Below are 12,165 nucleotides of genomic sequence, written 5' to 3'. Positions count from 1 at the left end.
TCCAGGGATAGGGACTCCAGCACTGCCCTGGGCAGCTGTGCCAGGGCTGGACAACATTTTTCATGAAGAAATTTTTCCCATCCAGCTCTACTTTAGTAGTATCAGTAGGGCAAGACAGAGACTGGAAAGGGCAAATCCTGTGTCCCTGACCAGGTGATCAGGAACACATCCAGCAGGAACAGGAACAAACAGACCCCGGAGGTAACAGCCTGGCACTTACTGGTGATGCCTGAGACAAAGAAAATTGGCTGATCTGCTGGAAACAGCCAGAAAATCTCTTGTCAAAGAGATGCTTTGATAGACAGGCTGATTTTAGAACTGAGAGGAAAGCAGATAATTTGCACCTCTCTGGCAAAAGACAAAAATATGTGGGGTTTGGATACGGTTGTGTGGCGCCAAAATGTAAAAAAGTCCAAAACCCAACAGCCCAAACCCTGTGTGAGCACTGGGCTGTCGTTGTAAGCTCTTGTCTCTGGAGAACCAGGGAAGATGAGGGCATTTGGAGCTCCAAACATGTTCAGATGTTGGGCATGGATCATATTCAGGAATTGCCCTCTGGCTGACCAAAGCACCTCAGCAGAGCTCAGCCCTGACCACTCTGGAGAACATAAAATGTCCTCGCTGTGCCAGCAGAGCCCAGAGCACCAATTAACCACAAAAAGCCCTCAAGAGCTGAGCTCTGCTTTATGTGAAATGGAAATTTGTGGTGAGAGGATGGCCACTGGAGAGAACAGGGAGCTGTGATGGTATCTCAGATCCTGTCAAAGGAACAATTCCCAGGTTGAGATTGCCATGGGATATTAACACACTGCCACTGGGAAAGCTGCTGTTTGCCTGAGTGTAGATAACAGGCAAAGAAATGGCTCTAAAAATCCCTTTCTTACCAACACTCTGGTATCTTCTGATGTACCTGGGTAGGAATGACTTCATTTTGGTCTTCCCCATATTCTCTGGCATCAAAGCAATAAATGCTGGCTCTCCTTTGGTTTGAATGACTGGAATATGGACTGGAATATGGAATCCCCATGCCTGGAAGTGTCCAAGGACAGGCTGGACAAGACTTGGAGCAATCTGGGATAGTGGAAGGTGTTCCTGCCCATGGGCAGGGGATAGAATGAGATGATCTTTAAGTTCCTTTCCAAACCAAACCATTCTGTGATTCTCTGATTAATAAAAAACCAGATTTCCCAGTACTATTTTTTTCTTCAGAAACTGCACACAAGCAGATTTGTTTCCAAAAAGCCACTGTTTAATATATTACCTGCAGAAAGCTAAAGCAAAAGACACTTTATTTTATTGGCTAAATCAAGGAATTCTTTCAAAGACTCAACCCTCTAATGACTTGAAAGTAACACTTATACACCACTCCTTATCTTCCCTCCATTTAAAAATAATAAAAAAAATGTAATGGCATCATCCGTCAACTTTGCTGTTCTCGGAGGATCCCAGGCATAATGGAGATAAATGGCCGAGGTCTCTTCGACTCTTCTGTGCCATCCAGTGAAATTTTAAAGGGCAGTTCATAGCTCTTATTTTTATCATAATTTTTCCTGTGATTTATAGACTTTTCTGCAGCTGTCACTTACTTTCTTATACCTCCAGCAACCTGAGATACGGATTGGTCATTTTCTTCTCCCCAATCAATCCTTGCTGAGTTAAGACTAATAAAACTCCTTCTTCCAGCTCATCATATCATTATTTAGTACAAATCAATTGCACCATGTCACCCCAGCTTGATGTCATCACTCACTCTAATGATTACATCTCTACAGCTTAAAAGTTGCCAGGGGAAAGTAAAACTCTTTATGGCACATGATTAAAGGAGGAAAATGTTAATAGGAAAGAATGTCGTTACAGTGCTGTGCATTGAGAGTTCTGGATGATTTTCAAGGTGCTGTGGTGCAGGAAGGATAAATTAAATAGAAAAGAGTTTCTTCAGGAGGTTAAAAAGCATTAATGAGATTGTACATGATAAAGGAAAGTTTTACACTGTCAACAAGGTTTAGAAAGTTTTCAATATACACAGTTTTCAGTGTCTAGGAGGAAACTGGTTTTGGTCTTCTTTTGGCACTAGATGATCTTTGAGGTCCTTTCCAAGCCAAACCATTCTGTGATTCACATACCAGATGCAATACCGCTCCTCTAACACTTCAAATATTCTATATATATTTTTAAAAACTAGAAAGTCTCAAGGAAGACTTGGTTTGGAAGACGAGTTCCCTGTATATTTATTATTTATTAATTCCTTCAGATACAATATTGTATAAAAGCATTTTTGAATGCTCTTGGACCCTTGAAGGAAGTGCATCATCAGCCTGAGCCCAGAAAAAAACCCCTCATGGGTTTGTTTTGGATGAGTGTCACAAAGCTCAAGTATTAACTCAAGTATCACTGGCAGGAAAAAATGTTAATCCATTTCTAATTATTAATTGAAAATTCATATTTACCAGTGGTGCACAGAACAGATGAATAGAACAGTGAATTGTGCACATAAATCATCCCTAATGGCACTAAACTTATTGTAGGGGACTTTTACTTTAATCAAACTTGACTTCACTTTAATCAAAAGTTAAATGATTGGTTTTAGGCAGGATTTTAGACATTTTCTGCCATAAACAGCCATTAGGCTTTTTCAGAGGTGCCTTTTCTTAAAAATCTGTCTGGGATCTGGATGAACTTCAAGCTGCTGGAGCAATTCCAGAGGAAGCCATGGAGATGCTCCAAGGGCTGGAGCCCCTCTGCTCTGGAGCCAGGCTGGGAGAGCTGGGGGTGTTCACCTGCAGAAGAGAAGGATCCAGGGAGATCTCAGAGCCCCTTCCAGTGCCTAAAGGGGCTCCAGGAGAGCTGGAGAAGGACTTGGAACAAGGGATGGAGGGACAGGACACAGGGAATGGCTTCCCACTGCCAGAGGGCAGGGATGGATGGGATATGGGGAAGGAATTGTTCCCTGTGAGGCCCTGGCCCAGGTTTCCCAGAGAAGCTGTGGCTGTCCCTGGATCCCTGGAAGTGTCCAAGCGCGGGTTGGACGGGGCTTGGAGCAACGTGGGATAGTGGAAGGTGTCCCTGCCCATGGCAGGGGGTGGAATGGGATGGTTTTTAAGGTTCCTTCCAACTCAGACCGTTCCAAGATTCTAGGAACGTGGGAAGGGAATGAAATTTTTATCAATATTTATCAGTGCAACTGGAACTGAGCTTCCATGTTTAGGCAACCAAAAGCTGACCAAACACAGGTTGACCTAATGTCTAACTTGGGACGAGTCAAGTGTGTTCACCAGAGTTTTTCTAATACCCGTGGGAGCTGAGCCCCCCCATGCCCATGGAAACATCTAAATTTAAGTGGATTTCACTCATCCTTTATCCCTCCGGACGTGGCTGTGCTGGTGAGACAAGCCTGCCTGGAGATCTTGATAGCCTTCTGTCGTGGGTTCACCTTCAATCCCAAGTAAAATGCACGGAGCAGGGATGTGTGGAGAAGACTGGAGGACATGACGGGGGCAGAAATAAGCTTCGCATTTTCTAACTGCTGGAAAACAGGAATAATGCCCAAAAGCATCTGATGTGGCAAAGGCATTTCTGTTCGGGCATTGGAATCAGGCCCTCATTGCCGATTTTCTTCAGGGATTAACTTTGCTGTGATGTTACCAAAAGCTGGACAACAACTGATCATGGGGAAAAACTATAATTAAGAAATGCAGGGATTCAGATCAGTTACCACATAGGCTCAGCTATGGAACCACACAGATTTGCTGTTGTTTTTCTTCATGTGCCTTCTCCTTTCTCTTCGTTTATCTGTTGTTGATTAGTGCCTTGCCTCAATTTAGGCATTTGCCTGCACTCCGAATCCAAACCCACTCTGATCCACCAGGTGCTGTTGCAATAGTAATAAAAATAATTAGTGATAATAAAAATAATAGTGTTGCAATTTGCTTTTATAAGCAGATAAGCTCATGGGACACTGCTCTCTCAAAATACAGACAAGTGCGCTCTTATAAATATGCACAAGGAAATTGCAGGCAGAGAAAAACAGTCATTCACTGAAAATATTGTTGTTCAGAAGAGAGTCAGCTTTGACCTCTTGTACCTAATTATACACGAAAACAAAGATTAAAAGCCTACTAATAATCACCATAAACTATGATTAATGATACCACGCTTCAATGCCTCAGATTTCCAGACACAAGTACAGTAAATTCACTATTATTTGAAGAAGAAAACAATGTTTGTTATCTCTTTGTTTTGACTTCATCTATTGTTTTCCTTGCCTAAGGATTAGGAACAATCCATCAAAAAATTCTGCAGAAAAAGACTTTCTAAGGTTGCCCTCTCCGAATTCCACAAACACATGAAAATTTAGATGTTATTCCCACCATGTTCCCGTCAGCTTCACAGATAGAACCAGGGAATCATGGAATGGTTTGGGTTGAAAAGGACCTTTAAAGATCATCTTGTTCTTATATCACAGAATCACAGAATATTCTGAGTTGGAAGGGACCCACATAATATTATATACATCATTTATATATACATATATATATTTATAAAATAATTTCATCCTTCCTTATATCCAGTATAAACCTCACCTCCCTCAGGTGGGTTCACATTTCCTACAGCGTCGGAGTTCTAATTTTCAGTTGTTCTGGGGAACTGGCTCACACATCCTTGTCAGGTGTTATTCCTATTTTCCACATCTTTGCCTAAAAGCCCCTTGATTTCAAAATTATAATAACTCGGAGGGAAGGGGGTTGCATAAGGGGGTTGCATCTGCCATTCCAAGGGAGGCTTCTGCCTTCCTTAGCAGACACCTGTCTTTCAAACCAAGACAGGTGTAAAATAAAGAACCTAAAAGCAGCTGAAAGAGGAATTCAGAGCCCAGAAGGACTTTTGCCCTTGAGCCAGAATTGATTCAGCACTGCTCACTTCAAAATGCAAAGCATTCAGCCCACCTCAGCAACCACTGCTCTGGTTAATAATCCCCTTCATTAAGAAAGATGCAGGGAAAACATCTCCTAAACTGCAAATATAGGTCAGGAGAAGTCTATTCTAATTTATATGGATAAGAAGAGTCTAATGTGCAAATTAGGGCACGACAGCTGAAATTCTTGGGGATGCAAAGCAGCCTAATAACACCTATTTATTTTTAATGCCTGTTTAGTCCTGGAGAAACACAAAGAGTAGGAACAATGAAACACAAGATTTCGGGTCAGGAAAGAGATGAAGCTGCATTCTCAAAGTGCAACTCTGGCAAAGACTTTAATACTTCTTAAAAAAAGGCCACAGGTATTTCGGAGGTGATTTTGGGTAAGGGACTAAATTCATTGCTGGTGGGACGAGTAGGCATCCATCAACAACTGTCCCACCACTGGAATTTCATGGGAAAGAGCAGGAATGAGGAGAAGGCAACAGAAAGACTCTGATCAAACAACCCAGTTCTGCTCTTGAGTGTCCAACCCTGCAGGAACCGCCACACATTTATCTTTATTGTGTCCTGGCACATCGATTTCCATGGCTTTTGTTAATTTATCAACACAGAGCTGTGCTTTATTCGCTTCCTTCAAGAGCCTCCCAGCAATGTCTTTACCACTGATTTAATTAGCATCCTCTCTACTGTATCCTGCGAGTCATTAATGAAAATATTGAGGAGTATTGGACCAAGAATGGCTCCCTGAGGGGCTGGAAATTCTATTTTGAATATATTTAATATGCCTGGTGACAATAGATTTCATATTTCTACTGTTTTTCGTTACACCTTGTAATAATGCTGAGACCATCAAGGCTCTTAATGACGTTTGAAATACATGACAAAGGTGCTTTAATCTGAGACTCACAAATCTCACTCAAATTATAAAGGGAAGAGAGTTACAAAAATGTAGAGGCAAAACATAAAAACGGTTATATTTTACAGGGAAAGATTATTTTTTTCCCTTTAATCTCCAAATGAAGTTCCAGGCCTGTAGCAGAATACCAAATGCTGGTTTAGGGTGGCTGCAGCGTTTTTTATGTGTACAGCTGTTCTTCCACTGGTATAAGTAGACACATCTGCTCATTAGCAACACAATGTCATTTCTAGTGTCTAATTTTAATTATTTGCAGATGATAGATTCCTTATGCAATGTCTAAAAAAAGTACAGGCCTTCAAAGCTGGGGAGAAATAAATATCCCCTCTGCGAGTAAACTGGGTCAGCACAACAAAAAGCAGATATTAATCTGGAGAATTCCTGCATCAGCACCAAGGCTAAATGCCAGTGTGTTTGGAAGGTCACAGGGAGGAGAAATGGCTCCTACATTTCTTCTTTATCATGGATACACAAGACATATGGACGGAGAGATGTTCTGAACGACTCTGGCAGGTGATGAGTTTGTTGTAGGACAGATGGTCCTCAACTGCTGGAAAAATATCAGCCCTGCTTACATTTCCTGCACAAACACAGGCAAGATAAGGACTTGTCCCTGACAGGAAAAGGGGAATGAGATTCCTTACAATGACTTTGGTTCTCTGGATATTCACAAAGGATCAACAAGGCTGGAAGGGGAATTCCAGAAGCTCCTGGGCAGCGGTGGTCACGGGTGGCTTTGTCCTTCACCCCATGGTCAAAGGGGTGACCAAAACTATGGAATCCTGGCTTCCTCCCAGCTCCTGCCACTAACTCAAAAATCCAAACAGAAAGCCAGAAGGAATGAAAAATGATGGGATGTGTGGACAACAGGCGCTCACCACAGGGAATTGTAGCTGTACCTGAGTCGTTTCCTGTGGGCTGGGAAGGATTGGGCACTTTTGAGGAATGTGGGGAGCAGAACTACACAAACAAACATCTGCTTTGGATTGTGCTCACGAAAGAACAGAGCTGACGGAGACAAGAGGATTTTTCATTTCTCCCAAACACATTTTCACAGAATCATGGAATGGTTTGGGCTCAACAGGATGTTAAAGATCATCTCATTCCATCCCCTGCCATGGACAGGGACACGTTGCACTAGACCAAGTTGCTCTAAAATGAAATGAGTTTTGTTGTCTGCTTGACTTCTGTCCAGCCCATGAAAGCAAGAAGGAGCCTTTCTTTTAAGTCACCTTGGACTGGCTGAAATCTCTGACACATGAAGGACTTCACCCACACACAGGTCAGGAGAATTCCAAGATTAAAGTCCTTTACAGGACTCACATTTGTACCATGCCAAACACTCTCCTCTGGTATCAGATTGATTTTTCCAGAGGTGTGGAGAAATAGTTTCTGACACCCTACAAAGAGCAGCCAAACTTCTGATCTGATCCAGTATGACACGTTCCTCCCTGTCCAGGAGCACAGCGGGGTTTGGAATTGGCTCAGGCACTGCATATCGGTGCTGATGCCAGAAGGGTGATCCCACCACCATTCCTGCTCCCGGCAATTTAAATCCTGGCTGGAAACCACATTTCAGTTCCATTCATGCAGGGTTAATTTTCAGCCTGAGAAGTTTGGGATTTCCAGTGTCAACACAAACAAAGAGCTTGTATCCGGCTCAAAGGTCGGAGTGAGAGGAGAAAATCACCCTTTTCCCTTACAGGGAAGTCAAAGATTACTTTACTGAAATTGTGACACTACAGAAGAGGCACAAAACTGATGGGTTGAAAGTCCAAGTCCCTCCAGACAGGCAGCAAGCAGTTGTCAGCAGGACCATGGTCAGAGTGCAACTTTAAGGAGACAGTCAGGCTTATATCCTAAAAAAATCTGGAAAGCTCTGAGGACGGTCCCATTAAAAAACCAGGCAATACAGACTTTGCTCTACACCTCTGTAAACTTTAAAAATTAAAATTATCTACAAATTTTTTTTGCAGTATTTTTGGCATATCCCATTCATCCCTCTTTTCTCTATCAATGACAAAGAAACAACATCTCGAGCACTTATAGAGCCATCCAGAGCAATCCTCTTATAGATCAGCTCTTTCCTGGCAGAGCAGGAATGCTGAGCAGGGCACTGGAGGCTGAGCAGAGATGACAGCCATATGCCACTTGGCAGAAGTCAGGGGGTTGTTTGTTGCTTTTTCAGTCTCCCAATTCTAATGAATTATAAAATAGAGCCTAAATTAACAGTCAGGAGGACTTTGTCAGGGCCCCACACTTCCGAGATGCTCGTCAGGGAGGATCTCTTTCAACTGTTTGATTTGATCAAAGGTTCCTGCTTTTCAATTGACTTCTGTACACTCCAGAGCTTCCCAAAACAAGAGTCAGGCTCCTTCCCAGGAATAATTTGAATCCCAGTGAGGAGTCAGTCTCTTCTAAAGGACAACTGCTTGGAAAGCAGGAGGTTTTGAATATGAATACACTCATGCAATGATGAACGGCGGTGGGACTGGCAGTCTGTACTCTTCAGCAACTTGGTACCAACTAAACTGATCCTGAAAGGCCTTAATCTGCCACGGAATGTACACATTTGATGTTTAATGACATCATAACAATGAGATAAGTCCATTATCTCTGCTGGGGGTAGGAGGGATGAAGTGGTGTTATCCCAACTTCTGGAAAAAGATAAACCCCACAGAGCTTTTATATTTTTGAGTGGGAGCTGTACTCAGGAAGTCAGGCATTTGCTGTGTGAGACACTGGATTCACCCAAAGATTGTGCTGAATTTCATGAATAAGAAATCTTCTCATTTATCTTCTTAGTCAAAATCTTCTTTTTGGCAGACTGAGTCCTGCATTCCCACAAGGCTGCCTGAATAAAACTCACTGTGTGCACACAGCTCAACCGCAAAGGAGAAAAATATTGTAGGTCAGAGAGATAACTCTCACTTTCGGTGTCTTTACATAAAGCTACATTTCCCACAGCCAGCTAAAAACAGGGAATAGATACAAGTCAAGGCAAAGAAACAATCCCAATTTAGACGTCTTCTACCATCCCTGCCTTACAAAACACAGAAGTTTGACATTGGGACCTTGTGGTTCAGGTTTTTCTCAAATCAAGAAATGTATACGAGATGTGAAGAGCTTTGCAAAATTCTTGGACAGAGATTAGAATAACAAAATCACAGAATCACAGAATAATTTAGGGTGAAAAAGACCTCCAAGACTTTCAAGATTAAGTCCAATCTCCACCTTGTCACCAGCCCAGAGGACTGAGTGCCATATCCAGTTGTTCCTTGGGCACCTCGAGGGATGGGGACTCCACCACCTCCCTGGGCAGCCCCTTCCAAACTTTGACAGCCCTTTCCATGAAGAAATTCCTCCTGGTGTCCAACCTGAACCTCCCCTGGTGCAGCATTAAGGAACCACAAAAATACACAGGTAAAGCAACCTGTGCAAGGCTGGGGTGTGCAAAGTCTTCCGAGAACAATTCCATCTTTTCCAGGGGTAAAGCAGTGCTCTCACTTTTGGCAAATTATTATGGAAGAACCACGTGGAAATTCTATTGATCCAAGCTCAGATAAAAGTTTAGGAATGTTTCCACCATGCACTGCAGTGCCACACAGATGCCTGAGACAGTGTGAAGGACTCGGGTGTCTCCATGGCTTGGTGTCACATGGAGACAGGAGCTCATTCCCAGAAGGAATTCAGCCACATTAGCATGGCCTCGTGCCTGGCCTAATCAGATGATGCTTCCCAGCTGCCAGAAATCCAAAAGTGAATCACACAGCTGCCACATCCAGCCTTCTTCTGAAAGCACAGACCGGAACTGTGCTGAACCTCTGTCGTATGAGGATATAAAGACATAATGCCATCATTTTAGTTTGGTTTAGAGCCAGAAAGAATCATGAATTACACTGATGGGTTTATCTGATCTGTTATCACAACTACTACATTTCATCCACATCTCTGTGTGTCCAGGTAATGAACTTCAGTCACCCTAAAGCCCTCAGGTCCTTCAGGCACTTCCCTGTTCTATGTGAGCCACGGGCTGAGCCCAACCACTGCCAAAGACAAGACTACAGACATGGCAAAAGACTGATTAGGCGGGTGTTGTCCAACTTATGTCTGCAGAAATCCATTTCTCATACCTGCAAAGTGAAGAATCCCATACTCCTGTCCACCGGTTCCCAGCCCTGGCAATCAGGATGAATCCAAACATATGAGCAAGACACGTGGACCAATTGTCCCGATGCATCAAAACAAGCAGTCCATAAGAGTCATGGAAACCCAGAAGAGTTTGGGTTGGAAGGGATCTTAAAAACCATCTCATTACACCCCCTGCCATGGGCAGGGACACCTTCCACTATCTCAGGTTGCTCCAAGCCCCATCCAACCTGGCCTTGGACACTTCCAGGGATCCAGGGACAGCCACAGCTTCTCTGGCCAACCTGTGGCCTCACCACCCTCACAGGGAACAATTTCTTTCCAACATCCCATCTTCAGTTTGAAGCCATTCTCCCTTGTCCTGTCACTCCAGGCTCTTGTAAGTATTCCTCTCCATCTTTCCTGTAGGCTGCCTGTACCTACTGGAAGGCCTCAATGATGTCGCCCTGAAGACTCTCTTCTCCATGCTGAAAGAAATAAGCCACCCTCTGGTGATGGCCAATTTCTGATAATCCAAAGAAAAAAAGAGCAAGAAAAAGGTCTAAAACCAAAAACTGGTAGGACAGGATGAAAAACTCCATCATTTCTACAAGCAAACCAGGAAGGCCCAAGAGTGTGATTTGAGGGTGGAGATTGTCCTAGAATCAGACAGTCCTGGAATGGTTTGCAAGAGACCTTAAAGATCATCTCATTCCAACCCCCTGCCATAGTGGCATCTCTCAATGCAGAGCTCCAAGTTTTTCAGGGATGGTGCCGATGAATTAACCTGAACACAGCTCTGAGGCAGCGGGTTGGAAAGGGAGGCTCATAAATCAACAGTGTAGGCCACTGCACTCGACAAATTCACAGGATTCCTTCTCCTGACTGGAATCAAGCCCCTCTTTTAAAATGATGGATTACCCCATCTGAAAGACTCGAAAGGATGGTGATGGAAAAATACTCCAGTGTTTAATTACACTGAGGGATGTGGAGCTGTTTCATTGCACAGTGGAACTTTCCAAACTTCAGCTCCCAGCTACTGGAGCTTGTCCTGGTTTATTGGGGTCAGGTTGTCAACCTCTCATGAGGTACCTGCAAGTATTGTTTGATCACAGTGTTCATGGAATCGCAGAATCTCCTGAGCTGGATAGGATCATCCAGTCCAACCCCTGGCCCTGCACTGACACCCCAACAATCCCACCCCGTGCATCCCTGAGAGCGTTGTCCCTACGCTCCTGGAGCTCTGGCAGCCTTGGGGCCGTGACCATTCCCTGGGGAGCTGTTCCAGTGCCCCAGCACCCTCTGGGGGAAGAACCTTTCCCTGATATCCAACCTAACCCCCCCGACATGGTGTTATCTCTCTTCATCGTGCCTACTCCCAGCACTGGGGCAGTTTTCTGGGCTCTATATCCATTTTTTTGTCGCACTTTGAATCTCCAGCAATATTTCTGTAAGATCCCCAGGATGGCAACAGAGGAACTGCACAAAATGTTCTGATTTCCTGGCCCTGCAGGCAGAAAACTCCTGACTAAAGCCCTTTCCATAGAGGCAGAAGTTGCAATAACCACTTTGGGTTCAGTGGAAGACACTTATCCACAATAGTCCCTGGATCCCTCTTTGAGTTTCTTTTTCCCAGGATGGCATCACATTTTGGAGGTATCATCTGCAATTTTTTTGTTCCCAGATGCAGTAACAAGTGGCATAATTACGATGGCTGTTCAAATATTGAAATGAGTTACTTGTGTGCAGTGTTTCTGGGAAATGGGAGAAGGGATGAGGTTTACTGGAACTCTCTAAACATGCAAAATGTTTTCTGCACACAGTTTCCCACTTCTGTTTGCACAGATGTGGGTCGTGTCAGCACAAAACCTCTGCCAAGAAGGATAAATTAATTCCAAAGGTTTGGATAAGGCAAATAGGTAGAATGGTCCACTAGTGCCTCTGCACAACATCTCTTACCCCTTTTTTGCTCCCTTTTTCTAATCATAAAATATACTCAGTACTGTTGAAAAATGTAAAATCCCAGGTTCTGATGAAGGATAAAGGTCCTGGGTAGAAACAAAATCAAATAATTAAAATAAAATTAAATAAAATAAAATAAAGCAAAATAAAATGCAATTAAGTAAAGCAAACTAAAATGAAAATTAAAAATAAGATAAAATAAGGTAAAATAAGGTAAAATAAGGTAAAATAAGGTAAAATA

The 12,165-nt window shown here is 43.3% G+C and overlaps 1 protein-coding gene and 1 long non-coding RNA gene across 3 annotated transcripts in view; both read right to left on the bottom strand.

Moving 5' to 3' along the window:
• The window catches only part of MSRA (methionine sulfoxide reductase A), a 212,300-nt gene that overhangs the window by 87,304 nt on the left and 112,831 nt on the right, over nucleotides 1–12,165 (bottom strand). The window lies entirely within an intron of this gene.
• On the bottom strand, nucleotides 6,914–10,939 carry LOC121666817. Its single transcript, XR_006016806.1, has 3 exons — nucleotides 10,924–10,939; nucleotides 9,782–9,783; nucleotides 6,914–9,159 (listed from the first exon to the last, which is right to left on the bottom strand). It is a non-coding gene; the product is annotated as an uncharacterized LOC121666817 (long non-coding RNA).

This window comes from Corvus kubaryi, unplaced genomic scaffold (assembly GCF_017639235.1).
Source record: "Corvus kubaryi isolate FWS band 111438036 unplaced genomic scaffold, C.kubaryi_AGA036_p1.0 37354, whole genome shotgun sequence".
Classification (NCBI taxonomy): domain Eukaryota; kingdom Metazoa; phylum Chordata; class Aves; order Passeriformes; family Corvidae; genus Corvus; species Corvus kubaryi.
This window is presented reverse-complemented; position numbering and strand designations above follow the sequence as displayed.